The sequence below is a fragment of the Pristiophorus japonicus genome, chromosome 10 (assembly GCF_044704955.1).
Source record: "Pristiophorus japonicus isolate sPriJap1 chromosome 10, sPriJap1.hap1, whole genome shotgun sequence".
Taxonomy (NCBI): Eukaryota; Metazoa; Chordata; class Chondrichthyes; family Pristiophoridae; genus Pristiophorus; species Pristiophorus japonicus.
In genome coordinates, this window is record NC_091986.1 from 57,839,660 (window position 1) to 57,845,261 (window position 5,602).

At 47.1% G+C, this 5,602-nt stretch overlaps 1 pseudogene; it reads right to left on the reverse strand.

Annotated features, from left to right (window-relative positions):
• Positions 1-3,163: 3,163 nt before the first annotated feature.
• LOC139275367 (U2 spliceosomal RNA) lies at positions 3,164-3,396 on the reverse strand (annotated as a pseudogene).
• Between the last annotated feature and the right edge of the window lie 2,206 nt (positions 3,397-5,602).

A 5,602-nucleotide genomic window follows, 5' to 3' on the forward strand; every position in this document is an offset into this window, starting at 1 on the left:
GTCCGACACCAGCTGCCTTCGGAGACTGTGCTTCCACAAAAAGGTTATCACTGAGATATGCCAGCTCATCAGGAGAGATCTGCAGCCTGCCAGCACCATCAGGACCGCACTGTCCGTCGAGGTCAAAGTCACCATGGCACTGTCGTTTTATGCATCGGGTACTTTTCAGGCCTCAGCTGGCGACATTTGCAGTATGTCTAAGCATGTCACACATTGCTGCATTAGACAGGTCACTGAAGCCCTGTATGCATGCAGGATGGACAATATCAGCTTCCTTTGACCAGACTGAGAGGGCTTTAGGATTCTCCGAATTGCTAACTTCCCCAAGGTGCAGGGAGCAATAAGACTGTACGCACATCGTGATGCGGGCAGCTATTCAGGATGCAGAGTTTTCAAGAACCGCAAGGGATTCCACTCCCTGAATGTGCAACTCGTTGTTGACCACCAGAACATTATTATGGCAGTGAATGCTAAGTTTCCGGGCAGCATCCATGATGCTCGCATCCTGCGTGAGAGCACTGTATCTGACTTGTTTAACAATCAGCCACAAGGTCAATGCTTGATGCTTGGTGACAAAGGATGCGGGCTCGCCACCTGGCTGATGACCCCCCTGCGTGACACCCACACTGAAGCCGAGAAGCGATACAATGAGAGCCACAGAGCCACTCGCAATATCATGGAGAAAACTATTGGAGTGCTTAAGCAGCGCTTTAGATGCCTTGACCACTCAGGAGGCGAGCTCCAGTACCACCCTGAGCAGGTAGCTCAATTCGAGTGCTGTGCTCCATGCTGCACAACTTGGCTGTCAGGAGGGGACAAGAATTGCCAGAAGGGTGTGACAGTCCACCTCAGGAGAGGAAAAAGCAGACGAGGAAGTGGACGCTGACCTTGGGCCACACAATCAGGCTGATGCTGAAGCCATGCTCCGCCCCCCCGTAGACCACAGGAAAGGGCCCGTGGTGGCATCATAGCTGCAAGACTCTTACGTCAGGAGCTCATAAATGAGGGCTTTGCCTGAAAGAACATTGGTGGTATTTACAAAGCTGACACACTGTTGGGTGTGCAGGTCAGACATCAATGGTGTGCATCACTTTGGTGACAGTTAAAGTTTAAGTCGATTGAAGTCAAGTGTAATCATACCCTATTTGATGTTAAGGAATCAACAGTGTGTAATGGTGCAGCTATCTGAGCCAATGTGCAACAAGGTTATGTTAAATAAAAAACATTTAAAATGACCATTTGTCTGAAATCATAAGTATTTCTGTAAAAAACAACCCTCCCCCGCCCCGCCCCCGGCTTCTCATCCCCACCTCTACCCCTTCCCCTCCCCTTGCTGACTCCAAGCCGCCTGGTCGAGGTGCTCCTCAGGCGCTGCTTCATTGCGGGGGATGGCGGCCGAACCGCTGCTTGGACGGATATGGGAGAGGACGGTCCCGAGGTGGTAACTTGCTCAGAGCCAGAAGCAAGATGTTGCTCCTGGCTCTCATGTGTCGTTGGCAATGGGGGTGTGGCATCTTGGGGTGCTGTGCCACGCTCTGGGACCACTGGGTGGCCTCTGCCACCAATGTTCTTGGTTAACAGCTGCAGGGCCTCCTTCATCCCTTCCATGTTATATATTATTTGTTGGACAAAAACTCGGTTCCAACTATATTCTTGGTGCTTAGTAGGCTTTTTGCTGCTGATGTATCTCCCTCGTGCCTCCCACAACAGCTAAACAAGTACACATCACAGCCACACATGCATTCAGTCCATCTCAGCTCCCTCTCTGTCTCCTCTTCTGCGCATGTAATGATGATCCCTTACCTCCTGAATCGCGGGAAATAAGCGTTGCCATGTCATTGCTAAGGATGGCGACACTTTATGGCAGAAGGTCAGAGAGATTTAACGCTAACGCCCATTTCACATCACTTGTGGTAACGCCCAATTTTTAAAATGGAGACTAGGGGCTTTGAAAATGGGCGACAAGCCGGCGATCTGAAACCCATTTTTACCACCCGCGCCGGAAATACTGCCCATTTTTAGGCGATCTGCACAAAAGTGTAAAATCTAGCCCATGGTCTCTTATCGGCCCTAGCCTTTCTTTAGTTAACCTCTTGTTCTTAATATATTGTTAGAACATCTTTGGATTTTCCTTAACTTTATTGCCAAGAATTTTTCATGCTCTCTCTTAGCATTCCTATTATCCTTTTAAATTTTACCTCTGAACTTTCCATATTCCTCCAAAGATTCTACAGTATTTAGCCATTGGTATATGACATAAGCTTCCCTTTTTTCTTTATTTCCCCCCCCCCCCCCTGTAGGTCCCTAGACGTCCAGGGGGCTCTAGAATTGTTATTCCCACCCTTTTTCTTTGAGGGCACATCTTTGGCCTGGGCCTTCCGGCTCTCCTCCTTGAATGCTCTGACACTGAATTACCTACAATTGGTGTTTCCAGTCCACTGTGACCAAATCACTCCTCAACTTAGCAAAGTTAGCTTTTCCCCAATTTAGGACTTTTATTCCTGGTCTATCCTTGTCCTTATCCATAACTACCTTGAATCTGACTGAATTATGGTTACTGGCACCCACGTGCTCTCCCACTGATACCCCTTCCACCTGCCCAGCTTCATTCCCCAAAACTAAATCCAAATCCACACCCCTCTCATGTTGGGCTTGTTACATACTGATTTAAAAAATTCTCTTGAATGCACTTTTAGAATTTTGCACCCTCTATATCCTTCACACTATAGTTGTCCCAATCAATATTAGCATAGTTAAAATCCCCTACTATTACAGCCTATGGTTTTTGTAGTTCACAGAAATTTGCCGACATATTTGCTCTTCTATTTCGCTCCCACTGTTTGGGGGTCTATAATACATGCCCAGCAGTGTGATCACCCCTTTTTTATTTTCTAATTCAACCCATATGGCCTCATTTGATGATCCCTGTAACATATCATCCCTCCTCACAGCTATAATAGTTTCTTTAATGAATACCGTGATGCCCCCTCCCATTTTTACCCCCCTCTCTGTCTTGTCTAAAAATCCTGCAACCAGAAATAATTTTTTTTTTTTTTTTTTCGTAGCCAATCGTTCCAATTCTTTGTCAAATCACAAACGCCAGAGGTCACCTTGCACACGCCAAGGATCACTCTGCGCCAATGCTCTTAGCCAAAAGGCCTAGAGCCACTGCACCGTTCCTGGAAGTACTGCAATACCAGGTTCATGCCATGGAGGTGGATGGGTCAGGTCCCCCACACACCTCCGTGGAGGTGGATGGGTCAAGCCACCCCACCCACCTCCTGTTTCCAAAAAAAGCAAGCATATACCTTCCTGATCCAGGGAGAACCACCCGGAGGTCATGGTGGCTGGTCAGGTCAGTTACGCATGATCTTAGCCAAAAGGCCGAGAAGCGATACATTTTTTTTTTTTTTTTTGAAATTCGTAGCCAATCGTTCCAATTCTTTGTCAAATCACAAATGCCAGAGGTCACCTTGCACACGCCAAGGATCACTCTGCGCCAATGCTCTTAGCCAAAAGGCCTAGAGCCACTGCACCGTTCCTGGAAGTACTGCAATACCAGGTTCGTGCCATGGAGGTGGATGGGTCAGGTCCCCCACACACCTCCGTGGAGGTGGATGGGTCAAGCCACCCCACCCACCTCCTGCAACCAGAAATAATGAGCTGCCAAACCTGGCCCTCTTTTCAGCCATGTCCATTCCAGGCAGCATCCTAATAAATCTTCCCTGCACCCTCTAGTGCAATCACGTCCTTCCTATAATACGGCGACCAGAACCGCACGCAAAACTCCAGCTGTGGCCTAACCAAAGTATTATACAATTTAAGCATAACCTCCCTGCTCTTATATTCTATGTCTCGACCAATAAAGGCAAGACAACACTAAAATTAGCTGTGTGGTTGATAATGAAGAGGAAAGTCATGGGCTGCAGGAGGATATCAATCTACTGATCAGGTGGGTAGAGCAGTGGCAAATGGAATTTAATTCAGAGAAGTGTGAGGTGATGCACTTTGGGAGGGCTAATAAGGAAAGGATATACATATTAAGCGGTAGGCCACTTAATAGTGTAGATGAACAAAGGAACCTTGGAGTGCTTGTCCACAGATCCCTGAAAGTAGCAAGCCAGGTGGATAAGGTGGTTCAGAAGGCATACGGAATGCTTGCCTTTATTAGCCAAGGCATAGAATATAAGAGCAGGGAGGTTATGCTTAAATTGTATAATACTTTGTTTAGACCACAGCTGGAGTATTCTATGCAGTTCTGGTCGCCGTATTAGAGGAAGGACGTGATTGCATTAGAGAGGGTGCAGAGAAGATTTACTAAGATGCTGCCTGGAATGGAGAATCTTAGTTATGAGGACAGATTGGATAGGCTGGGTTTGTTCTCATTGGAACAGAAAAGGTTGCGAGGAGGCCTCATTGAGCTGTACAAAATATTGAGGGGCCTGGACATAGTGAATAGTAAGGGTGTTTCCATTGGTGGAGGGGTCTATTACGAGAGAGCATAGTTTTAAGGTGGTTGGGGGAAGATTTCGAGGGGATTTAAGGGGGGGCTTCTTTACACAGAGGGTTGTGGGAATTTGGAACTCGCTGCCTAGAAGAGTGGTGGATGCAGAAACCCTCACCACTTTTAAGAGGTGGTTGGATGGGCACTTAAAGTGCTGGGTTACGGACCTAGAGCTGAGTTTAAACTGGATGACCTGTTGTTGGACGGCGCAGATATAATGGTAAATACTGCAGGAATAGAATATGGCCAGAGTAATCTCCTGGACTAGTTTCGATTGCCTGGATGAGTCGGAGAGGAATTTTCCCAGATTTTTTTCTCCCTAAATTGGCCTGGGTTTTTAATCTGGTTTTTGTCTCTCCCAGGAGATCGCGTGGCTCTGTTTGGGGTGAAGTGTAGAATGTTTTAGAATCAGGAGTGTCGCAGTTGTGGTAAGGCAGATTCGTTGGGCTGGGTACTCTTTGCCTTTCCGTCATTGTTCATAGGTTTATATGTAACCTTTAAGGCTGCTGACCAAGGGCCGTGTGGCTCTTTGTTGGCCGGCGTGGACATGATGGGCCAAAATGGCTCCTTCTGCGCTGTGAATTTCTATGTTTCTATGTTTCTATGTCTCTGTAATGGCTATAATGTCATACTCTCAAGTGCTTTTAGCCTCCTTGATTATTACTTACTAACCCTTGTTTCCTCTGTCTTACAGGTTCACTTTCTACATTCTTATCCAATTTCAGCTTTACTTCCTTCCCTATTGAATTTGTTCTCCCCTGCCAAGCTAGTTTAAACTCTCCCCAACAACGCAAGCAAAACTCCCCGCAAGGATATTGGTCCCAGCGCTGTTGAGGTGCAACCCGTGCAGTTTGTACAGGTCCCATCTCCCCCAGAAGCAGTCCCAATGTCTCAGGAATTTAAAGCCCTCCCTCCGACACCAACTGTCCAGCCACGTGTTCATCCTCTTTATCCTTCTATTCTTGTACTCATTAGCACGTGGCACCTGTAGTAACCCGGATATTACTATCTTTGAGGTCCTACTCTTTAATTTTCCTCCTAGCTCTCTAAATTCTGCCTGCAGGACCTCATCCCTCTTTCCACCTATGTCATTGGTCC